The 26,556-nt window shown below is 43.6% G+C and overlaps 1 pseudogene; it reads right to left on the reverse strand.

Annotated features, from left to right (window-relative positions):
• Window positions 1-5,858: 5,858 nt before the first annotated feature.
• LOC140711793 (uncharacterized) lies at window positions 5,859-6,941 on the reverse strand (annotated as a pseudogene).
• Window positions 6,942-26,556: the final 19,615 nt, after the last annotated feature.

Below are 26,556 nucleotides of genomic sequence, written 5' to 3' on the forward strand. Positions count from 1 at the left end.
TTAACGTATGAAAAACGGGAGCAAGAGAGAGACAGAGAATGAGAAATCATAACCGCCCACTCACATATATTTGGCATTTCAAGCTTTGAGCAATTAATAACCAACTCCTTGAGTTGGAAGCTGTCATGCTCATAGTGCTGTTTGAACTGTTCCCACACACCCCACTGAACACACCTTCCTTCCAGAAAAGGCTCTCACAGATGCAAGTTTCAGCCTTGAAAGACAAAACAGTAGACTTAAGCAAACATAAAGCCTTTCATAAAATGGAGTAAGGATGAAAGTCTCTAACTCCTGAAGACCAGTGTTTCCAAGCAAATAGTCCAGTTGTGTTCTGCATTCTGAATGTATTCATGGGGAATTTCAGTGGGAGTTATCTGGATCCCCTTCCTCTGACGTGCAGGACCTTGTTGCACCACTGGGAGTTCCACAGGAAAGGGAGTGAACAAGGGAGAGTCTTTAATAGAGAATTGTGAATATGTCTACAGCCATACCACCCTGAATGCACCTGATCTCATCTGATCTCAGAAGCTAAGCAGGGTCAGGCCTGGTTAGTACTTGGATGGAAGACTTGGGAGTAAGAAGAAAATCACGACAGCTTGCAGTTTAAAGAGCAGCAAGGGCCATAGGCCAGCAAAAGGAGCCTGAAGGGACCAAAAAATTGAGCACAGCTGTGGATTGAAACAGAGCCAGTGGGCAGAGACCAGAAAACCAAGGCAGGAAACTGTGGGGTCAAGAGCAATAGGGAAGCCTGTCCCTGTTGTGTGTCCTGGGCAACCCTGGGACACATCGGCTGGCTCTTCCTTGCTTTTAAGGCAGGGTGTACGGGAAGACTCATTACCGAGCGCTAAGGAAGGATGGGTAAGATGTAAACCATGCTGATTTGCAGCCACTCAGGAGTCTCTGGCAGCTACGCTTGGAGAATAGCATCAATGTTAACAGCTAGGGATGAAGCAGAGTAAATATTTGCTATAAGATAGCAAATATAACCAATAACATGTATCAAACATTTTCTGCTCCTACTAAAGTTTCATGTTAATTGTAAATATGACAATATTTGCAACAGAGTAGATAGAATTATCCCTGCTTTGCAGCCCAGAGAACTGAAGACAAGGGCTAAACAATTTGCCTAACATTACACAGTAACCAGTAACACTGTGTTTTAAACTCAGGTCTTTGTGCCTTCAGAACCCCAGTTCTCCTCAGACTGGAGAGAATTAGGCACACACGTTCCTCCTCTTTCCCAGATATTCTGATTTAGTAGTTCCAGTGTGGAGCCCGGGGGTCTGCACTGTAACACACATCCCTGGTGGCGTCAACATAGGTGCCCTAAGCCAGATATTCCAAAACACCATCCTCCACCAAAGGCCAGAAACAGCCAGCTAGGAAACAAAGACAGAAATAAAATTGTAGGGAAAAATGTCACAGAGTTTTCACCATTAAAATCATTGACCTGATACTCTACGGTAGTCCTGATAGTCTACTTATTTTTTTTCTCAAAACACGTGTTTCCAAAAGTTAATTTATCTAGTACCTAGAAAAATCAGGTTTCCTTGGCAGCTTAGGTCCTGTGGATCCTACTCCTTGTTGAACGCTGGGTTAGGACTCTAGACAGATGTCTCCGAAACATCTGACTGGACTTTACAAAGCACTCAGGGCAGGAATACGAGAAGCGATCATTTCTCAGATGTGACAGTCCCATTTCACTGGCTCTAACCAGAGTAGAACGAGAGGAAGGACTCGTCTTTCCAGCTATTCCCAAAAACAACTTTTAAACAAAGGGACCAGTTCTCACAATTACCCACCAAACAAAGCGCCTTGATAAAAATCACTACTAGGTTTCCCAATTGAGTGTCATTATCATGCATTAACCCAGCATTTCTCTTCCTTTGGTTAAACTCTGGAATTCCTGTATCAAGCTTGAGGGAGAGAAATCAGTCTTGCTCAAGATATGTTTTCCCATCTCCCAGGGTCCCACCTTTGGAGTGAATAACTTTCTTTCTACCTAGATTTTCTTAAAGAGGTTGAGAGATAGGATTCCAGTAAAACTACAGGAGCTGGCCATAACTAGTTTCTTTGCAATGTTTATTTCTCCAAATGAGAGCAAAGGGGCCATTTGAATAACTCACAATCTGTATTAGCTAGACATGCTCTTGCTGATTTCTTCTTAAACTTTCCTAAGTCTTCTCTCTCCTTTCTTTGCTGCACTTCCACTCCAGTTTGTCTGTAAGCGCCTTTGTGGCCTCCACTGCAGGCCTCGGGCCAAGGCAAAAACGGATTCTTTTCATCTATTCAAGTGTGATCTGGGACAGACAAGCCTGCTCCACAGGCAAGAGGCACAGAAAAGTGCTCTGTATTCAGCTCGCAGCTCCACAGAGTCTGTAGTGGGGGCCCTGCCCTTGGCAAGGCCAAAGCAGTGACCAGGGCCATTTGGCAGGAATAGGAATGCTGTTTGGCCCCTTCCCTTCACCTGGACAGGGTGCCCCGTCCTGCAGGAATTGTATATCCTATTCCAACTCACTTCCTCCAAATGCACTTCCAACTTTAAAAATCACCTCCTTTTATCTCTCAATCAAAGCAGCATTTTTTTTTTTTTTTGAGATACCAGGTAAATTCAGAGCACATTACGGTTGCTATATATGGAGATGATAAATGCAATAATAACTAATGAAACTTCCTTCCTGTCTGCAATACACAGAGGACTCAAGGTTGGAGGTATTGGCAGGAGAAAGGAACTAGGTGAAAATAGAGATCGAGGTATGTAAAGATACCTTTCTTTTGTGTCTAAGTTGCTAAAAATATGCTTTTCCTCTAGTGCCTTTTAAACATTTTATCTCACAATAAGCCTGATAATGTTATTCAACAGTGCCCACCATTCCATTACTCAACACTGTTCTGAAGGTGCTTCATGAGAAGATAAAGGAGGTACAAATATTGGTGAAGGAGCAGCAAAATTATCATTATTTGATTATAACATTATTATAATCAAATATGGAAATGCTTTAAAAAATCTATTGAAAATAACCTGACAATACAGTAAGAAGGTAGGTTATACACACCAAAAAACTTTCTTATATTCCAAAAAATAACCAGTTGGAAAATAAAAACTGAAACAACTCTCATTAACAACAATCAACATATAAGTTACCCAAGAATGTGTATTATTTAAATGAAGGAAACTATAGAACTCTAAGGAAAGGGAAAAACAGACAAGGTGCTGAATAGTTAATGTCAGTATTGTAAAGATGTCAATTCTCCCCAGTAAAGCTATAAATGGAATGAATTCCAATAAAAATCCCAGTAAGATATTTTTAGGAAAAACATAATCTGTTAACAGATAAATTTCAGAAAGGTAACATCCTGACTACCCAGCAAATATGAAGCTCATGTCAAAGGTTTTATTTAACTCATTAATTAATGAGGAAACCAGTAAGATGTTAAGACTGATTCTGAGAGTTTGGACAATTCATTTCTTATAAGCAACCTAACAGAGAAATGTTAGGATAAGATTGCCAGATTTGATTTAAACAAACAAACAAACCGCTTATGGCCCAATAGACCGTAAATCTTTGAGGTGATCTGTTTCAAATGACAGAAGTTATTTGCATCTCTACCAGACAGAAATCTACAACTTAGCAGGTAACTTCACTCCAATTTAGCAAGTACTTCACTTAGCAAGTAATTAGTTTGGGACCTTCAGTCAACAGTGAACAATGAACTAAGTACATTTCCCTGAAATCCTAAGGTGGCCTTTGTTCCCATATGACATTAAAAGGATATGCTGCTCACTCTTGTCTTATTTCTGAATTTGAATTTTTCTAAAAATTCTAAAGTTCATTGAAAAAAAATCAACTTGAGAGTAACTAGGTAACTTTTGAGAAACAACAGCAAACACAAAGGAAGAACAATTTGCTTTATTTATTAAAACAAAGCTGGTAATAAACAGGAAGAGGAGGACAGTCTTACCTTCTTGAGATTGTTGAAAGTCTGGTATCCATTTTCACAGCTGTCCCTGCTTTGAAACTTGGGCAATGGATGTTTGACCGTGCATGGCACGCTCTCATTTTCTCTCTCTCTCTCTCTCTCTCTCTCTCTCTCTCTCTCTCTCTCTGTTACTCAGAACTGCTGCCATCAAGAAAGCTGGCTCTCCTCTCTACCCTTTCCTCTATACCCAGTCCCACCATTTCCAGTCTAGCTATCACTAAAGCCCTAATAGGTAACACTTTGTTTTATTATGCATAGTCTCTGTTCAAAGCACTTCTACATGCATCGATACATGTAATACTCAACACAAACCTATGAGGTAGATTAATTGTCATCCCCATTTCACAGATAAGGAAATTAGAACACAGAGTTGCTATAACTTAAGCAAGGTCACGCACCTGGGTTCAAACCGAAGTCATCCTTGCTGTGGTGTTATTATACTAACCACTACCCTCTGCTTCCTGCAATGGGCAAAATCAAGCTGCCTGCATAAGTGGATGCTAAAACAGAGCGCGTTTACACCTTCCCTCTTTTCCACAAGTAACAGAAAATAATGGCATATTCTTCCCTGTTCATAAAAAATAACTAGATGAAGTTACAAGAAAATGTTTCCTGCCTTGAGGTCACTTGGAAGAGCAGTGAGATAAATTTAAGACAGGCTGGGCGTGGTGGCTCACGCCTGTAATCCCAGCAGCACTTTGGGGGACTGAAGCGGGTGATTGCTTGAATCCAGGAGTTTGAGACCAGCCTTGGCAACATGGTGAAACCCCATCTCTACAAAAAATACAAAAATTAGCAGGGCGTGGTGGCATGTGCCTGTGGTCCCAGTTGCTTGAGAGGCTGAGGTGGGAGGATCTCTTGAGCCTGGGAGGTGGAGGTTGCAGTGAGCCGTGATTGCACTACAGCACTCCAGCCTGGGCAACAGAGTGACACCGTGTCTCAAAAAAAAATTAACTCAAACAGGGCTTTGCATCTAACAAAGGATATGTACACCCTGAATTTTGCGAAGGCACGGACTGCAATTGAGTAGCACAGAGTAAGAAGAGTGGGTGGACACCATGCCCCAGGTAGATCTCTGAAAGTTTCACCCTACTAAGGATGTCCTCCAAGATGCATATAGCTCCACATGGACAGAACCCCTCTGTTTTTGCACTTAGGAGACTTCCGATATACAGACTGAAATAGGGTGTCCACATATCTGTCTTTTTATTTCCTGGTTTATCCCTTACTTGGTGTTGCACTCTGAGAAAGGATGCATGAGCATATCTAATGCATCTGAAATGCCTTTATTCTATACTTACGCTTGAGGGTATAGAATTCTGGGTGGAAATCATTTTCCTTAGAACTTTGAAGACATACACCATTGTCACCTAATTTTCAAGGTTGCTGTTGAGAAATCTAATGCCATGCTCATTTCTGATCTTTTGTTTCCTCTCTCTAGAAACTTTTTAGGATTTCTTCTTTAAGCTTGGTGTTTTCATAAACCACAGTAGTGTTCTTTAATGTGGGTTCCCCCTAATCCGTCCTGCTGGGCATTTGGTGTATTCTTGAATCTGGAAACTCATATTCCTCTTATGTTTGAAAGTTCTGGAGTTTGTTTTTTATTTCTTTTCTAACTGTAAAGAGAGTTCACATTGGGGAGGCAAAGGCTCAGAGAATTTGAGGAACGTTTCATGATGGAAGCCAAGAGTCTGAATTAAATATATGACTGGACAGGTGGAGAAGCGGGCATTCCAGATATGCAGAGCTGTGGGGACAGAAGCATATGGTTAAGGATCAACACAGTCCACGAGAGACAATGGGGACACAGTTAAAGATCATGAAAGAGGGAGAAACAAAGAGGGGTGTAGTGAGCCTGACGGTGGCTAAACCTATGCTTAAATAGGTGCCTTTTGAGTGTGTGACTTCTGATGCGTCATGAAGTTTCCACACCAGCTGAGGGGCTCCCACACCTTTTACACCCGTAAGGTTTCTCACCAGTGTGAACTCCCTCGTGCTGAATCAGGGTTATTTTCTGATTGAATGCCTTCTTACAATCCTTACATGCAAAGTGCTTCTCTCCTGTGTGAATTCACTGATCCTGAGTCAAGGCTGTGCTTAATAGATTCCCAGACTCTTTACATTCACAGGGTTTCTTCCAAGTGTGCACTACTGATGGACAATGAAGCCTGAGCTACAACTAGAAGTTTTCCAACTTTGTTACACTCACAGAGTTTCTCCCCAGTGTGGAACCTCTGGTGCTGAAGGAAGACTGAGCTGTTGCCGAAGGCCTTGCCACCCTCCCTACATTCAGAGGGAGATTCTCCAGTGTGGATTCTCTGAAGCTGAATCAAGACTGCATCTGAATTTAAACCTTTTCCGCATTCTTTACATTTAAATGGTTTCTTTCCAGTGTGCATTATCTGATGCCAAACAAATAACGTGCTGCATCTGAAATCATCCACATTCTTTGCATTCAAAACTTTTCATCACCGTGACTTCTCTGATGTCAGTGGAAGTCTGCATTCGGCGGAAATACCTGTCACATTTTCCACATTCGTAAGCTATCTGACCGGCAGGAGTTGTCTGATTTGTAGAGTTGTGTGCTGACGCTAACATTTTTTCCTAATTTCTCACACTTTCCCCCTCTCTCATCAGCACAGGCCTCCTGAAGCCTGGTGGACCCATCTGTGAAATCTCCCCTCTTTGACTCTGTCTTGACCATCCAGTGACGTTAAGGTTGCTTTAGGCTGCTCCCAAAATCTAGGTGCTGGGGAATATTCCCTGGCAGCCCTGGCAGTGTCAGTCTGAGGCACTCTGTTTCTTTGGACCTACGCTCCTTTGGAATTAGTCCTTCCTTCTCATTTATGGTTTCACTCCCTGGACAGACACCTCTGGTTTGTCCAGAGATTCTCAGAGATAGGGGTTCCATGGGAATTCCCCTTTCTCTGGCCAGGAGACCAGGACAGGTTAGCTGAATAAAAAAGTCAGGGATGCCACCCAGCGTAATGCTCCAGCATGCCCTCTCTGTCCAGGACTCGCTGCACAGAGTCCCGGCTGGCCCGTTCAATCTGGTGAGGTACGCAAGTGCTTCCTCAAAGGTCGCTGGCTCCTAGGCAGAGTGGTCTAGAGCATGGCTGGCATCCCCACCTCACACTCTCCTTTGGAACTGGGAGAAGTGAGACCAGACCCCCAGCCCATTTCATGGCATCCACTGACCCCATGTGGCACAGACACAAGGAAAGCCCACTGAGGCCCTAATAATGGTTATGCTTTGGCTCCCGTAGAGTGCTGGAGGTGGGGAGGAGTGAGTGACATTTCTCAGAGTCATCATGTTTGTAGCAGTCCTTCTCATCCAAATTAGACTGTTATTTTGAGGAATATGTTGGCATTTTTGGTGAAGTCTTTTCTTCAATTTAGAGACCCGTAGCAAATACCTATCCCTTGCTTCTAGGAGCAAACTCATACCCATGATTGATACACAAAGTTGCAACATCTTCTTTTTTTCCCCTTTACTTTCTTAATAGCTTTTGACCAAATGATATCCTGGAAGAATACTGAACTGAAAGAATCAGGAGATCTGAGATTTCACCCAGAACCTGCCAATAATGAGGAAACCCTGGTCTCATTTGTGTAAATTAGGATGATTTGTCTTTTCGGATTCCTTTCTGCCCTGGTTCTGTGAGTACTGTTCTCCAGTCACGTGTCCACCGATGCCCCGAGCACTGCTAAGGAAGGCACATGATGTTCTCAAAACTCTTTTTTCTCCCATCCCTCCTGCACTTGTTTAATATGGGCAGTGTCCCTGTTGGGAACTAGGTTAGGGATGCCAGCGACCCTCCCCCTCCCTAGGGTTCTTGCAAATAGAATAAAAATCAAAATGCAACCCGAATGGGGGTCAAAGCTTTCTAGTGATAGCTACACAAAGAATTTATCTCATTCTTATTTGGACCAGGGTTGGTTTCTGATTGACCCAGAATCCAAGTCTAACTATTTCCTTACCAAATTAGTCTCTTCTAAAAGAGAATCCCCACATTTCTATTTAGCAATCTTTCTTCTTGGAATACCACTTCATCATTCAGGAGTCTTAACATTCTTGATAACGATGTGTAGTTATAATACACAAAGGTATTGGCTAATTTTCTCTAGTAATTTCAAATCAGAGATTTCCTCTTGGTCATTTGGTATCTTCTTCAGGAAAAAAACAAAAACAAAAACTGTATCTCCACCTTGCCCAAATCTCTGTGAAAAGTAAAAAAAAATTAATCATTCCAATGCTTTGCTATGAGGCTGACACATTCAGATGATTGGCTGAAATTTTCACTTTTCTTTTTTTTTTTTTTTTTTGTGAGACAATCTTGCTCTTCTGCCCAGGCTGGAGAGCAGTGGTGTGATCTCAGCTCACTGCAATCTCCGTTTCCTGAGTTCAAGTGATTCTTGTGCCTCAGTCTCCTGAGTAACTGGGATTACAGGCGTGAGCCACTACGCCCGGCCAGGTTCTCTTTTCAACCAAGCGCTTTGTGTGAGTTAGAGAGGGCTGGAGTTCTTCCATTTAGAATTGACCATCTAAGCAGCAATCCTGCTGTGGCAAGAAAGAGGCTGAAGAGCAACTTGAAAGGTACATGTATCTTGAAGTTTTGAACAGAAATATTAAATATTCAGCCTGTCTGTCCTGCAGTCCCTGCCTGATTTAGAAAGCAAATTAATACCACCAGATTGACTAGGAGCAAATATCACATCTGAAGAAACATTAAAGTGTGGCCATGGTAATACAATACTTATTTGTAGCAAATAAAGTATGTATCCTCTGGCATCCTCTTTGAATGCTATGGATTGTTCCTAAGAAAACTGAAAATTATTTTCAAATATTTTAATTAAGTGATAAAAATCTAGGGCTATGTTTGATTGCACATATTTTAATTCATGTTTGTGGATTTTTTAAATAAACTATTGATTGCTTTTTAACAATTAGTTTTCCTTATAAATATTTTTCATCAAGCATAAAAATTGTTTTACTATTTTAAAAAATAACAGCATGCCATACAGTGGGCATTGTATGAAAATGTGCAATATTAAATGGGGGTTACATTAAACATGCAAAGGAAGAGTCCCAGCATGACATTTACACTATACTCCTTGCAGATTCAGACCTGTCTGGGCGCGTTTGAATGACCAGCCAAGCAGGTACCCAGAGGTCTAACTGACTAAGGCATTGAGGAGCTTACTCTAAAGAAAGAGACTTAGAAATGGTGAAACAGGGCCGGGCGCGGTGGCTCATGCCTGTAATCCCAGCACTTTGGGAGGCTGAGGCGGGTGGATCACCTGAGGGTAGGAGTTCAAGACCAGCCTGGCCAACATGGTGAAACCTTGTCTCTAATAAAAATACAAAAAAATTAGCCGGATGTGGTGGCTCATGCCTGTAATCTCAGCTACTTGGGATGCTGAGGCAGGAGAATTGCTTCAACCCGGGAGGCAGAGGTTACAGTGAGCTGAGATCGCACCACTGCACTCCCCACTGCACTCCAGCCTGGTCAACAAGAGCGAAACTCCATCTCAAAAACAAAAGAAAAGAAATGCTGAAGCAGGCGACCAGCCCTATTCTGACACCCCTATATCATTGGAGTCCTTTTAAGTGCCAAGAGCAGAATATCCTTAGAAGTGGTATAAACAATAGGCAGATGTTCAAAGGCAGTTGGCATCCAGGGCTGGGGATATGACAGAGAGGTGTGCCAGGCATCCAAGTGCTTCCCGTCGATGTCTTACCATCCTCTCCATGCCACTGACCACAGATGACTCAGCATTTCTAGGCATCATTTCCAGTGAAGAAGAAAGGACATTTGTTTCCACGTGTTCCAGTTGCTTTCCCTTCTGGTCTCTTTGGACCAGATTAGGTCACATGTCTATACTGTCACCGCAAAGGAAATTAGGAAAGTAAGCATGTGGCCCTTGATGTCTCTCCGATTAAAGGAAGTCTCCACTAGTAAGGAAGAAAGTCTGTTACAAACCTCTAAACCAGGGGTGATGTCCCGTATCAGCCGCAGAAAGTTGGTAAGATGCAAGAGAAGCAGAGCTCACAAGCTTGATAAGTGAACACCACAGGTCTGACCTGGAGAACCACTGGGCTCTCCTTAAGGATGAACAGATGGTTTCCCTATCAGGCTGCCTTTGAACCACTGCAAGATTCTTTGGGAGTACAGGTTTGTCAAAAGCAAACAAATAACAATCGGGATTCGAGTTTGACTGCATGCAATAAATAACATGCAAACACAATGGTTGAACCAATTAGAGGGTTTATTCTTTTTATATTACAAAGCAGCTAGATGATATCCATGGTGGTTATGGTAGCTCCATTATGTCATCAGGGACTCAGACACCTTTTATTTTTCTGTTCAGCTTTCTTAGAGTATGTGGTCTCCATCTCATGAGAGCAGCATGGCACCTGCTCCACCTCTATCCTCAGCCATCATGACCACATTCTAAGCAGAAAGAAAAAGAAAAGATGAGGGCATCGGTGGGTGCCAACTGAGTTGTTTCCTTTTAGAGAACATTCTTGACCAGACTGGACAACATAGTGGGACTTTATCTCTACAAAAAAAAGAAAAAGAAAAAAAAAAAAGAAAAAAAAAAACTAGCTAGGCATGGTGTACATGCCTGTATTCCAGCTACCTGGGAGGCTGAGTGGGAGGAGCGTTTGAGGCCAGGAATTCCAGGCTACAGTGAGCCATGATCGTGTACTCCAGCCTAGGTGACAGAGCGAGACCCTGTCTCAAAAAGAAAGAAAAAGAGCATTCTAGAAAGTCTTACACCATATCTGTGGCTTTTATTTTAATAGCAACAACTGTCACATAGACTTCCACCTGCCAAACAGACTGGGAAAGGTAGTTTTATAGCTAGACCCATGCCATCTTGGATAACGTCAAAGTTTTGACTGTAAGAAAGAAGAAAGTAAATTTTGGTTAAGCAATTAGTGGTTCTCTTTGCAATGTAGAGTTTGTATGCAGAAAACAGAGAATGCAAAATAGTATAGTGTAACAGTGGTGGGTAAGAGTATTTCTCTGAATTATTTAATTTTGGTGGCTCAATTATGGGAAAGAGATGAAAAAAGAAGATCAGTGTCTTCTAGGAACCTTGTTGTTCGGGTAATGAGCAGGTGGTTGTTGAAAGATCAATGAGGTCAGCACCTGCTGGGAACAGGCTACAGCTCTGTGGAGTGCCACAGAAGCTCCTGGGATCCACCTCATACTTTTTACCTCCACAAACTCGAAGTTTTTCGATATATATAAATATATATATAACCAGTGAGAGAGAGATTTTGTAAGACTGCCTGGTTATATATTTTGCAGATGTAATGCTTGTTATGTATTTCTACTACTGACAAAATCTTTCTATAATCCTATAGAAGATTGACTCAAGGTGGTAGGTAATATTGCCTGGTGCATGTATCTGATTTTTCCCACAAGAACTTGGTGAATGTAAGTCAGATGTAGTCTGTGGTCCACAACTAGTGACCTCCTGGAAGAATGAAGCTAACCAAACACTATACATCTTATTTGCCCAATTTCTCTTTTTGGAAACAACATGGAACATAATAGAGTTAAACTGAATAAAAATAAGACCCCCAAACGTGATATATGTAGTCAAAATTAGGAGAGACAAGTGTAGGCTAGAGTAATTAGAGAGGAATTGGAGGAATTCCTCCAATGGAGGAATTGGTTCTTAACTTGTACCTCACAAAATAGGAGGAATTTGGAGACCTAGAAAGGAGATGGAGAACATTCTATTGAGGTGCATAGAACACTCTGATGAGGCCAGGTGCATTGGCTTATGCTTGTAACCCCAGAACTTTGGGAGGCTGAGGCAGGTGGATCACTTGAGGTCAGGGGTTTGAGACCAACCTGGCCAACATGGCAAAACCCTATCTCTACTGAAAATAAAAAAATTAGCTGGGCATGGCTGTGCATGCCTGTAGTGCAAGCTACTCGGGAGTTTGAGGCAGGAGAATTGCTTGAACCCAGGAGGTGGAGGTCACAGTGAGCCAAGATAGTGCCACTGCACTCCAACCTGGCTGACAGAGCAAGGCTCTGTCAAAGAAAAAAAGAAAGAAAAGAAAGAAGGGAAAGAAAGGAAAGGAAGAAGGAAGGAAGGAGGGAAGGAAGGAAGGAAGGAAGGAAGGAAGGAAGGAAGGAAGGAAGGAAGGAAGGAAGGAAGGAAGGAAAAAATAACTGATGAAAAGGAAGGAAGTGGTTCAGGGAGAAAGTTCAGAGTAATTTCTTGTAGCAGGTTCTGGAACAATCTGAAGGGAATAAGGAACACAGGACAGGAGAGGAGAATGGGAGACAGAAATTATTGAGGAAGGGGCCAGGAAAGTCACAGCTTGCCTAACTCCTTCCTACCTTTGTTTTGTTAAGATTTCCAGTTAATTGTTCCACTATACAAAGACTTAAGAAAATTGGTAAATCGACTCAAATAAAACTTTGATAAATAACATCAAGAATGTGACATGGATTGTTGGTGGGAGTGTAAACAGGTACAACCACTTGGAAAGCCATCTGGCAGTTCTTAGTGAAGTGAATGTACATATGTGCTATGACATCAATCCCACATATATAGATAGGAGATATATAATATATATTACATAGAGTAAATATATATATACACATATAATTATCCTGATGTCCACAACAAGGGAAATATTTAAATAAAATATCAGGAATGCCTACTATGGAATAATACTCTGCAATTCAAAGCATTGAACTAGATACACATTTAGTGACCTGGATGAGCATTAAAATCCTAATTTTGAGTTTCAGAAGCAAGAAAGAGAATGAGATGTAAACACAATGTCATTTATGTAAATTAAAAACACATACATATTGAATTCTGTATTTATAAGGCTCACTTGCAAGAATTCATGAGGGAAGAGAATAAGAGTGGAGATTGGGGATGAAGGAAGAAACCAATCCATCAATCAAGAGAGGAACCCCCATACATTGATTATCATGCATGTGCTATGAATTCACGTCTCTCTACCTAAGTTTGCCTCCAGCCCTCCTCCCACAAAATAAACCTTTGAGGGAAAAAACTCGTTCTTAGATCTCCAAATATTTTTAAATGTGTGAACAGCACTAGAACATATAATTCTCTCATGCATAAAATGGGGATAATAATAAGACTCTTACAAAGCTGTCAAGAAAATTAAAGGAAATCATATATTAGATACCCAAGTGGAGACATACCCAGATGTGAGGTGGTTGACTAGGCTCCTTAGCTGGTGAGGTGACTCACTATGAACTTTCTACCGGTCTCATAGTGTTTGTGTTCAATCCTGCCTCAGCAAAATGATAAATCATTACATCAGGGACTTTTAAAGTCAAGCAAATAGTCAAAACCACATGCTGTAGGTTAAATCCTCAAATGCAAGAGTATACAGTCCTGCTCCCTGTTGACTTCAGCCCTACAGAGAAAATAATACCTCTGTTGATTTCAGCTTAGAGAAGCTTATTACCACCAATATTCTTCCCTACAGTCAGTGTTAGCCCAACTCAATGCCTCTTTCTGAACAGTACTCACGAGAGAAGACAGTCCAGCCAACTCAGTGATTACCAAGCAGCATGTGCTGGGTGGTGAAGGCTAAAGTAGCCAACTGACACCGTAGGGAGGAGAGAACTGGCCAAAGCATAATGACCTCAACTGGCATTTGGTCAGATCGTGGGGATTTTCTGGCCCTTTGGTCAAACGCCTGGCACTGTATGCTCAGGTCTTTGGGAAACAATGTCACGCAATAGTATAATCTGAAAGAGTAATTTAGAGCAGTTAATTGGAGGTAATGCATTATTAGCAGCTAAATTTACAAAGAATAGAGGCCTGAGAAATATTACAGTGTCCACTCTTAGATACCTCTTGGTGGCTAAGGACACTATCTTATTAAAATTGAAATGAAATGTTACCAAAATATTCTTTGCTACCAAACTGGTGTATATGCAAGAGGAAAGCAGTTTACCTATCCATCTTATGAAGAAACTTTTTGGATATCTTGTCTGTCATACATTATTCATAAAATCTGTGAATCGCCTACTACTTAGCTTCAAAAAGGTGACACATCTTAAAGGATTTGATAAACTAAAAGAATTTTCGCCTAGTTACTATGGAGGATGTCTGGCTAAAATCCAGAATTCCACATATGATCCCACAAGATCTCTTCCAGACCTCAGCTAAAAGATGATTTAGGCTGTAAGAAAAATAATTACAATTCCATAGTTCAGAATTTCCAGGGATCGTAGAGGTCTTCCAGTCTAACTTCTTTTTATCTTTGTAGGAATTATGGCTGAGAGGAGAACTTGGCCAGTGTTGAGCAGCCAGCTCATTTCCAGTCAACATATGTTTACTGAATAACTGCGAGATTCCAGGCATCCTGTTCAATCCTGGGAATACAGAATAGTGTGAATAGTAATGAAGTGAAGAATATGAGTTGGGCATGCACGCTAGGGCCAGTCTCCTTGTATTCAGTTTTACATTCACTGCTTACTAGCTGCGTGTTCTTGGGCAAATTACTTAACCTTTCTATGCTTCGGTTTCATCATCTGCAAAATAGGGTGATGATAATAAGTACATACTCATGGGATTGTCATAAGATTTAGAAGAGTAATATACTCTAAGCACATAGAATAGAAATATATATACCCTATATGCTTAGCACATAGTGAGAGCTCTATAAATATGTGCTAATTAAAGTACCAGGTTTCTGCCCTCTTGGAGCTATCTATTCTTTGGTTAGCCAGACAGCACAGCATATCGGGGCTACTAGCCCTTGCCCCAATGTGCTGGGCTGTCTGACTAAACAAATCTAATCTAATTAGTGTTATATGCAGCCTGAGGCCACAGTCTTATCTAGTTTGTCTTTGAGTCCCCCCACTCCACCCCACAATGCCTAGTAGATTGCCTGGTACATGGTAGACTCTATCATGAATGAATGCCTGAATGAATGAATGACACAAAACTAAAGGGTCAAAGAACAGGCACCCTAAGAAATACTTGACTAGTTTCTTCAAGAATGAGAAGGAAGAGGCCGGGCGCGGTGGCTCACGCCTGTAATCCCAACGCTTTGAGGCTGGGGCAGGTGGATCACGAGGTCAGGAGATCGAGACCATCCTGGCTAACACAGTAAAACCCCATCTCCACTAAAAATACAAAAAATTAGCTGGATGTGGTGGCGGGCGCCTGTAGTCCCAGATACTTGGGAGGCTGAGGCAGGAGAATGGCATGAACTCGGGAGGCAGATGTTGCAGTGAGCCAAGATCGCGCCACTGCACTCTAGCCTGGGTAACAGAGGGAGACTCTGTCTCAAAAAAAAAAAAAAAAGAATGAGAAGGAAGAGCAGCATTTCTTCACATAGAGAAGAGACGAGGGGTTCTAGGGAGCTGAAGCCACGAGAGCAAAAGCTGGGAAGTGTGAAGGTAACTAGCTTTCTCCCCCTATATACATGACCTGCTCTTCTCACTTCCTTTATTTGAGGGACTTGGGAATTAGACCTAGGTGTGCCTGGAATCTGCTGTGCTCAGTTTCTGATGTATTACACAGCACCATTCTGAGGAAATCCAGTGCTAATTAAGATGCTCAAGAGGTTATCAGTTGTTCTTCTCTTTAGCACATGTTCATTCGAAGGAGCTGGCTGATTTCAGAAATCCAACAGGAATTAAAGTACTGAATGTGTATTTTTTTAGTCCATCTGTTCATTGTGAGAGTTTGATTACATTTTATTGTTGAGGTAATAGATATTTTCCTTTTGTTGGATCCTCCTCCATCAGGGGCTGGATTGAATTATTTACTTGTGGGCATTATAAATCACCTAGTGGTTCTTATGTCAGCAATATCTGGTTGTCCCCCAACACCCATTCTTCCCTTCTTCTATTGCAATAGCATCCCCAATTTCTTTTTTTTTTTTTTTTTTTTTTTTTTTGAGATGGAGTCTCACTCTGTCACCCAGGCTGGAGTGCAATAATGCAATCTTGGCTCACTGCAACCTCTACCTCCTGGGTTCAAGCAATTGTCCTGCCTCAGCCTCCCAAGTAGCTGAGATTACAGGTGTGCACCACCATGCCCAGCTAATTTTGTATTTTTAGTAGAGAAGGGCTTTCACCATCTTGGTCAGTCTGGTCTCAAACTCCTGACCTCAAGTGATCCATCCACCTCGGTCTCCCAAAGTACTGGCATTACAGGTGTGAGCCACCATGCCCGGCCCCGCATCCCCAATTTTTATCTGGGCACAGAGACACTCAGAATAAAGACAACATTTCCCAGCCTCCTTTGGACCCACATATGGCCAAGTGTCTAACCAAACTTGATATGTTCAACCTCCAAAAAAATGCATTTTAGAAGAGACATTCTCTTCATCTTTCTTTACATCCTCTCCTCTGGGTGGAATATAGATGTGATGGTTTAAGTTAAAGCAACCATTTCAGATCTTACTCAGTGACCTTGGGAATGGAAAAAATCCACAGGGAATAAGTAGAAGAAACCTGAGTCTCCGATACTCCGGGGAGCGCGATATGGGGATGTCTACCTCCAGAATTTTATCTGAGAGTGAAATACGCTTCTGTCTTTGTTTAAGCTACTGTAAGTTTGAGTTCATTGTTGTTTTTGTTTCTTGCAACCACATGGAATGCTAATTAAAGCAGCTTTCTATTGTTACCTACCCTACCATCTCCTTTGCAACCACCAAGTCAGTTATTACTACTCAGAATAAAACCCAAAATTTGTCAAGCAAATATGAACAATAATCATCATTATGAGGATGAATGCACTGCAAAAACTTTGCTTCTTCCTTCCCCATCCAAATGATCACATTGTGAATTTCATGACCATTTTTATTATTTTTGGATTACCTCATTTGCATTCTATGAATGTCGATGATTAAGAGTTGGTCTGTGAGTAGGAGAGGAAGTAAGTGATAAAATATGTAGAAAAGAAGTAGAAACGTTACTGCAGCAATTTCAGTTGAAGAAGATGGTAGATAACAGTATATAAATCATGGTGCTATCATAATGCAGTGCTATGCAATGATGAACAATTATGTTCTAGGCTGGGTGTGGTAGCTCACGCCTGTAATCCCAGCATGTTGGGAGGCTGAGGCAGGCAGATCACAAGGTCAGGAGTTTGAGACCAGCCTGGCCAACATGGTGAAACTCTGTCTCTACTAAAAATACAAAAACTAGCCTGGCATGGTGGCATGAGCCTATAATCCCAGCTACTCAGGAGCCTGAAGCAGGAGAATTGCTTGAACCCGGGAGGTGGAGGTTACAGTGAAATTGCACCACTGCACTCTAGCCTGGCCGACAGAGTGAGATTTCATCTCAGGAAAAAAAAAAAAAAAAAAAAAAAAATCGTGTTCTAGATTAGTATTTATTGCTTTGGGAAAATTAACAGAAATAAAGAAGTAGGTTGTGTCCAGGCACAGTGGCTCACACCAGTAATCCCAGCGCTCTGGGAGGCCAAGGCAGGTGGATGGCTTGAGCCCAGAAGTTTGAGACCAGCCTCAGTAACATGGCAAGACCCTATCTCTACAAAAAGTTAAAAAATTAGCCGGGTGTGGTGGTGCATGCCTGTAGTCTCAGCTATCTCAGCTACTCAAGAGGCTGAGGTGAGAGGATTGCTTGAGCCCAGACAGTCAAAGCTTCAGTGAGCCGTGCTCACACTATTGCACTCCAGCCTGGGTGACAGAGGGCTCTCTTCCTCTCTCAAAAAAAAGTAGGTTCTAAAATAATATGTAAACATAAATATAAGTTTCTGTGCATATATGCATAAATTTATATTTCTATATACATAGAAAAAACATGATGTCTGGACACCAAAATGTTAGCAGTAGATAACTCTGACCAAGAGGATTATAGATGATTTTTACTTTCTTTTTTGTTTATTTGTATTTCATAATTTTCCATAATAAGTACATATAATTTATATACATTTTAAGTTTTTAGGAAAGCAATTCTTCTTGGGTGCCGGCAGATGAAGAAATGAACCCCCACACGTGTTTAAGCTTTGTACATGGCATTAGTCAGAGCAGTGTTAAGCTATGCTGTAATAACAAACAAACCTGAAAAGCTCAGTGACTTAGCACAACAAAGTTACACTTACATTTCTTATTTATGTAAAATCCAGCATGGGTCTGTGAGACAGCCTTCCATCTGATAGCTCAAAGATCCATCTCCACTTGTAGCTATCAAGGTCACTGCAGGGGGAGAGAGGGAGGAAGAAGATACTTACAGTCATAGTTTACATCGCCTAACTGCAAGGGAGGCTGCTGGGACATCAGAGGAAGCATACAGGATTTGAGTGTGCACTGTCTCTGCCACATACACCTTCAGTGACTATGTTTTCTCCACCAAAAATTAAATTTACAGGCAGATAAGCAAATAGTTGGATTTAAGGCTCATTTTTTAAAATGTGCACACAACGGAATATATGGTTGCATATTTGCTACAGGTTTTTATTTACATATGTATGTATTTCTTTTAAGATGGCATTTCACTCTTTTTGCCCAGGTTGGAGTGCAATGGCATGATCTCGGCTCACTGCAACCTCCGCCTCCTGGGTTCGAGTAATTCTCTTGTCTCAGCCTCCCGGGTAGCTGGGATTACAGGTGTGCACCACCATGCCTGGCTAATTTTGTATTTTTAGTGAAGACAGGGTTTTGCCATATTGGCCAGGCTGGTGTCGAACTCCTGACCTCAGGTGATCCACCTGCCTCAGTCTCCCAAAGTGCTGCAATTACAGGCGTGAGCCACTGCGCCTGGCCACTACAGGTTTTTAAACAGTCAAAAATAGACTAGCCTGTGAGGAAGGAGGAGGAAATTGGGCTGAGATGAGGCCAAAACTAAAGGTTGTCCTGTTCTCCCTCCTGACTCTTTAAGTTAATCGACATACCCGTGCATCGTACTGTTGTTAATGCATAAAGGTAGGTTTCAAACCACAGTGGGAGTGAGAAGATGGAAGTCCGAGGACTGAGACATGACAAGTACTGACCAGAAGAAGAAATGAAGATTTCTGAGGGGTCAGGAAGTATGATACAGACCCCTCCCCTGAGACAGTGAGAATGCCAGGAAGAATGGTGAACCAGCCAGAAAGTGGGGAGGACAGCCAAGGTCCAAAGAGGATGGAAAAAGGAAGACTGCCAGATTTGGGCAGTGCCAAAAGCAGGAATTACAGTCAGGATAGATATCCAAGAATGTAGGGTGCAGATGGAAGTGGGATTCGAGCAAATTTTTTCTCAAGAAACAGCAGGCTGTAATGTGTAGACAGTTTGATTTAAATAATCATGGGGTAACACAGCCAACAGAAAGCACCCCAGCAGTACCACGGCCCACAGAAAGAGCCCACGGTCTAGACTAGGGAGCAGGGTTGCGTGGAAACTCCCAGGCTCAACTGGGCATAAATCCATACATAAACGGGGGACAGGCAGTGGAGACATGCTGAAGATGGCTGACATCAGGGAGGCAGCAGGTATTCCAGATGATGGGCATGGATGAATCAGAATCCCAGCAAGGGGCTAGGGGTGGTGAGAGCAAAGTCCAGCCCCTCAAAAGAAGGATCTAGCAAGAGATACTGTGATCAGGGCCCCACTAAGAGGCAGGACTTCACAACAGGTGCCACTCCAGAAGTAGAACTGGTATGAAAACGAGGAAAATACTCATTTTAAGCAAGTATGAAGGAGGGAAGGAGACTGTAGCTTTGGGGATATGTGGTTGCCTAGGGCCTCACCTCTGAGAAAGGGAATGCAAAGACTAGGACAGAAAGACCTACAATTTTTATCCTGCCTAACTTGGTCTGCATTATCTTGAGAATGTAGTGTTGAGTCTATGGATTGAAGGCATCAGTGCCTGAAGCAAAGCAGGTTTGGTGAGGCTGGATGCAGATCTGCCAGCAGAATTTGCACATCATTTGAGAAAGGCTTTCCTAAGACAGCCTCATAAACAGGTACATGGCTCACCCACCTGCCCTTTTCTACTGCGAAAAGCAGTGTTCAGGTGCACAGGTAAAGTTAGTTAGTGAAGCAGAGAAATAGGATGGGGGAAACACCTAGATTAGCCAAGTGTGTTAGTCTGTTTCCATTGCTATAAATATCAGCTATTCTACTGAATACCTGAGAGTGAGTAATTTATAAAGAAAAGAGACTTATTTGGCTCATGGTTCTCCTGGCTGTACACAAAGCATCATGTCACCATCTACTTCTGGTGAGGCCTCAGGAAGCTTCCAATTATGTTGGAAGGTGAAGGGGAGTCTGTGTGTCACATGGCAAAAGGGAGAGCAAGAGAGAGAGGTAGGAAGTTCCAGGCTCTTTTAAACAACCAGAGCTCACGTGTACTCATAGAGCAAGAATTAACTCATTACCAGGAGGATGTCACCAAGCCATTCATGAGGATCTGCCTTTGTGATCCAAACACCTCCCACCAGGCCCCACCTCCAACAGTGGGGATCACATTTCAACATGATATTTGGAGGGAACAAACATCCAGACTATATCACCAAGGTATTAGGCACCTTGGGTGAAAACCCAAAATTCCATTTTTTTTTTTCCTCCTTGAAATGTATTTTAAAACACGGAGAACTTTTAGAGAAAAGTGTGAACTTTTTACCGTTGTAGCTAAATGCATCCTTTGTGTATGGATGCTGGGTTTCAGTGCTCCTGGGAGCGTTAGTATGGAGGGAAAACTCTAGAATAGGCGTCAATGATTCCAAATTCTAATATGGCTTCACTGTAGCTCAAATAAAGTGATTTGGAATGTGCCTTAAATATCCCGAAACAATGAAAAATAAGATTGCATGTATATCTACCTGTCTAGCAACTTTGCAGAGCTGGGATTGGGGTGAGACAAACGAGGTGTCTAGGGTGTAAGATTTAGGGGTTGCTGACTCTCAGGATTATGCAAGTACCCAGCCAGCAAAATGAGAGCTATGCACAGCAAGACCAGTGTGTCTTTCACAAAAGGTGCCCTTGTCTGATACTCAGGGAGGAAGGGTGGCAGATGGGGGTTGTCTGGAAGGTTCAGAGTTCAAAAAGCTTCCCTTCCAGAGGCTGCTAAGAACTGAGGTCATTGGGAGGCTGTGAATAGCCCATCATCTGTGTCCCTGTCATTTGGCCCGCTGGCAGCAGATTAAGAGATGCCAGCCGAATGCAGTGGCTCATGCCTGTAATCCCAGTGAGAGGTGAAGCCAGCTGGACTTCTGGGTCAGGTGGGAATTCAGATAACTTTTCTGTCTAGCTAAAGGATTGTAAATGCACCAATCAGCACTCTGTAAAAATGCACCAATCAGCACTCTGTGTCTAGCTAAAGGATTGGAAACACACCAGTCAGCACTCTATAAAATGGACCAATCAGCAGGATGTGGGTGGGGCCAAATAAGGGAATAAAGACTGGCCAGCCAAGCCAGCAGCAGCAACCCACTCAGGTCCTCTTCCACAGTGTGGCATCTTTGTTCATTTGCTCTTCACAGTAAATCTTACTGCTGCTCACTCTTTGGATCTGCACTACCTTTATGAGCTGTAACACTCACTGAGAAGGTCTGTGGCATCACTCCTGAAGTCAGTGAGACCACGAACCCACAAGAAGGAATAAACTCCGGACAGATCTGAATATCAGAAAGAACAAACTCTGGACACACCATCTTTAAGAACTGTAACACTCACTGCGAGGGTCCGCGGCTTCATTCTTGAAGTCAGTGAGATCAAGAACCCACCCGAAGAAATAAATTCTGGACACACCAGCATTTTGGGAAGCCATGGCAGGTGGATCACCAGGGGTCAGGAGTTTGAGACCAGCTGGCCACATGGTGAAACCTTGTCTCTACTAAAAAGTACCAAAAATTAGCCGAGTGTAGTGGCAGGTGCCTGTAATCCCAGCTGCTCAGGAGGCTGAGACAGGAGAATTGCTTCCACCAGGGAGGTGGAGGTTGCAGTGAGCTGAGATCGCGCCATTGCACTCCATCCTGGGCAACAAGAGCGAAACACTGTCTCAAAAAAAAAAAAAAAAAAAAAAGCCATTGAGGATGGCAAAGGTGGGGGTTACGAGTCGAGGTCTTGCCTACCTCTCCAGCCCAAGAAATCCCTCTCTCCAGCCCAAGAAACCCCTCTCTGCGTTCAAGCCACGCCATCACTGGCCTTAGGGGTGAACAGCACTGCCTGCCTCCCACTCCTTTCTGATCCCAAGGAAAACGTTTCCTGTGGGCCTGCAAAGGGTTTCCATCTTCTGGAAGCTGCTTTTCTGATGTGATAGGAGGCCTGGCAAAACAAGTCAGGCTGGGCCCTTAGGACCGTTATCGGCTGACACCCTATCAGAACTGCCTTATCTGTTAACACCTCTGTAGGAATTAATTAGTTGAATGCCAGCTGAAAGTAAGACCAGAAGAGTAAGAGGAAATAGGTGAAGAAAGTTTCTTTATAGTGACAGGTAATGGCATTGCAATGTGCCCCGTGCAATTTTGCCTGTGTCGGCCTTGAATATCCCCCTGAAAGTAGCTCCCACTTCCCCTCGCAACCTATGAGATTATTTCATTGCCATTATACTTTTTGATGCCTAAAATTACCCATTGCTAAGGATTCCTGATCCAAACAGGTATACTAAAAATCAAGGTATGTCAATTGGCACTGATTACATGTCCCTATTCTCAGAGGGACTGGGTGCTGGGGAAATGGAAAAGTATGTACATAAGGGAAGAAGAATGTGTAAAGAGTTTATATTCCAGGGCAGATTCAGCCAATCTTTATGAAGCTCCTACTATGTGCCAGGTATATATTATCTTATTTTATCTCACAAAATCCCTACAGTAGAAGTTTTACTATCCCAATTTCGATTCCCAGGACATTGCATTTGGATTCAAGCCCAGTGCTCTTTCTTCTAGGCTGTGGTCGGGGGCGGGGGGAAGAAATATAGGTGGTACATAGAATGAAATACATAAACATATTTGTGAGTCACTGACACAGTTTGAGTCAGCCATAATTAGCTGTCCCATATTTGGGAAGAGAGTGGCGAAGATAAAAGCTGGGAGAAAAGAATTGACTGGAGAGATGGGAGGACTTGAAGCAAGGTGGAGGTGGCCTGAGGTTTCCCGGATGAGGAGAGGGTGTGGCAGATGATCCAGAGAGAAAGGCTGTGGTGTGGTGGAGAGGTGGTGGGGAGAAGAACAGCCTGCTGTCTGAAATAACAGAGACAGTGAATCAGGCGATGACATCCTTTGCATATGTGGTGAAGGGTGGGTGGCCTAGGCTCCTGGACGCAGGTAACCAAGGAACACAACTGCGGGTATAGCTGCTTGCACCAGCCTCAGCCTCCAGCAGCAGGGACACCCAGTTACGCAGCACCGGTGTGCTAATTCCAGCCCAGACTGGCAGACAGCAGGGGCTCTGTCTGGGGGAGGAAAAGCACTAGAGCTGGGGACGACACATTCGGAAGGAGGGAAATAAGCTCTGAGCTATATTTAGTGCTGCATCGCTGTGCATAGCGGACTTATGGCAAGCGCGTGCCTGCGAATTCATCAGATGGAAACAGGCATGTGTAGCCTGTGCTCTAACTTCTTTTCCACCCCAAAGATTCTCTCTTTCCACAGCCTAACCTGTGGGGGCATCATTTCCTCCCCGCTGTTGTGTGCTGATGCTCTGCTGGTCAGCTTCCTAGGGCGTCTGCTGACGATAAGTACAGCTGTGGGATGATGACCACGGCACATGGCAGACGTTGATTAATCAGCAGCTAGCTTTGGTTTGGTTTGGTTTTTTTTTTAATGGACACATCTTAGACAAGGAATCAGCAGCTTTTGACATCCGAGGAAAAGAAAGTTTCTTGATTCCCAATTTTTTAACAAGTGCCAAACACAAGTTCAGCTTGGTTGGAAATATAAGCACAATGGAATTCAGTCGAAACTTAAACGAAGCCACAGACAATTTTTTCCTGAGCTGCAGTGGAAACTCTACACCCTCACAATACCTAAGCGCTTTCCTACCAATACAATTTGTTTGCAAAGCATTACATCATCAGAAAAAACTCTGATTGGCTGAGACTATCCTCAAGGAAAGACCCATTTCTGGCAGTAAAAACTTTTCCAAGAGCCTTTTTGGGCACCAGACACCATATTTAGTTTTCCCCTTTTAGTGCAATACTTTAGTACAATAATGAGCATGCGGGGCCTTTAGGAGGCTGCTTGTGTTGGGGCTTCTGTCAACAACTCTGAGGTTGCTTTTTCCTGAATATCAGAGGGCCCACCCCTCTGCTGGAAGTACCCTGCCTTGGGAGGTGAGGAGGCACGACATGGCTTAATGAGGAAACGATTACTCCTTCTGTCACTGGCCTTCTGATTACACACAGCAATGGTGATTTTGAGCAGAGCCAAGGAATGTCATAACAGAGGCTACTGTGGAACCAAATTACAGGAGCCCAGGGAGCAATGAAAAGTCTTCAAGTTGGAAATGTTTATTAATTGCTTGTGTGCAATGTATAAGGCTAGGCAGGTGGGCCCTTGCCTTCAAGGAAGTCACAAACATGCATTCAGGCTTTCTTGCCTATGTGTTGTTGACATTGTATGAAGAAATACAAATAAAAACCTGAAACACCAGGACAACAGAGCAAGTAATACACATTTCCTAATACATGAACAAAGGCAACCACGGAGACTTGTACCAGTTGGCCTTTGCCTGGGAAATAAGTAAAAGGGAATATACCCCACTGCTTCAGCCATGATTCTCCCTTCCACTTCCTTTATTTAGTCCCTGTTCCTCATTCATCTATAACTGTCTGACTCTCAGGTGAAAGCTGCAACTTGAGAAAATGCAGACACATTATAATCAGGGGGCGCTCCATGACCACTGTCTTGCCCCTCTTTATTCTTCCCTAATTTCCTTCCCTTCCTTTCCCTCCCCTTCCCCTCCCTCCCCACTTCCCTTCCCTTCCCCTCCCCCTCTCCTTCCCCTTTCCTCTTTCCCTTCCTCCTCCCCCACCCCTTCCCCTTCCTCTCTCTTCCCCTTCTCCTTCCCCTCCCCTTCCCCCTCCTTTCCTTTGCTTTCTTTCTTCCAAAATGAAAATAGATGGCCTAGGTTCCACGAGAGATGATTGGAGGAGAGAAAGTAAGAGCTCCAATTTGCTGGCTGTCAGAGACTCTGCCTGCTGCTGCCTTCTTCCCTATGGCTGTATTCTCACCTAACTGGCTGTGGTCAAGAAAGAGCTTTGCTAGAGATCTGTGCTTATCATTCCTGAAGTAAAATACCTCACAGAGGTCCCGGGGTGGGGAGTGGAGCGGGGCCATTTTCCCAGGACACCCATCAGTAGGTCCTAGCCTGCTCTGGATGGCACGTTCCCTCCAGGGCTGTTTTTGGGTCACCACGGTACCTTCCTCAATGGGCCTTTCCTCCAGGTAACAGTTTCCTAATGCTCAGTGTCTAAAGGGAGAGGAGAGAATGAGGTTTTAGGTCCCCCACCCCCCGCGAAGGCCAAGGTGAATTACATCACTTGGAGTAGAATGAGGGTAAAATGTGCACTTTCATGTGGTGAAATCTTTGTTGGTTTCTGAGCAGTGAAGATAATAAGAGGAGGATGCAAGTTTCCTGGGATAAAGAAGAATAGCACTGGGAGGTGAGTGAAAATCAGAGGGTCACAAGGACAGACGGAGCAGGGGTGGACGCATGAGCGTGTGCATCCCAGGGGCTGAGAAGACAGTGGGAAGACAGTGGGTGTAACTGAAGCCAGCGCCGGAAGTCTGGAGAGAGGCTCTGCAGTTTCTGGTCAGGTCTTGTTCTTTTAAACTGGACCATCCAAGATGATACCAGGAAGTTAGCCTTTGGTAAGAACGAATGCCACCCAGCCTGGTTCCAGCTTTCCTCCTGGGTCTTCACTCCCTTGACACTTACTTTCGATCTCCTCGCTTATTCCTGGTCCCACAAGCTCCTGACCTCTGTCTTCACATCCTGTGATGACCTCAGGTTCCTGCAGGACTGATCTCAGCTTGCCTAGCTTAGCCCACGACTGGCCCTTCAAACACGGTCAGCTCAGCAGGCCCAGGCTGGCACAGAAAAGCCTGTGGCAGACAATAGTGTTTATTCTAGGCAATTGTCCCAGACGGGTCACTCCCTGCTTACTCCACACCTGCTGCTGCTTGCTGTTTTTCCCAGGATCTGAATTCCTCCTCCCCAAACACTGACTAAGGGGCTCCCTCTCGCCGCCCTGCCCAGAGTCACTCAAGGGGCTGTACCATCCTCAGTCCTTTAACTAAGAGAGGAGAATGTCATCAGCAGGCCGGACATGATTTACAGCTGTCTTCTCATTCCCTTCTGCTGCCCCAGGTAACAGAGGCTCTGGATCAGGGCCGTGGCTGGGCTCCACCCCAGCACTAACTGGCTTGGCCAGGTTTACCTCATCCCCTTCAAAAAGTATGGTGTGAGGAATGCATGTCCTGCCCCAGGAAGACGGATCTGTTCAGGAAGAAGAGGACAAAGGGCAGGACTTCAAAGCAATATGGGCCACAACACTGGGCTTCTGGCTGCTGTGTAGAGGGGAAGAGAGTGGGGAGAGGTTGGACCAGCATTCGTCTCAGAGGCTCTCCCCAGCTTTCATCCCCTTCGCC

The sequence above is a fragment of the Chlorocebus sabaeus genome, chromosome 1 (assembly GCF_047675955.1).
Source record: "Chlorocebus sabaeus isolate Y175 chromosome 1, mChlSab1.0.hap1, whole genome shotgun sequence".
NCBI classification, from domain to species: Eukaryota; Metazoa; Chordata; class Mammalia; order Primates; family Cercopithecidae; genus Chlorocebus; species Chlorocebus sabaeus.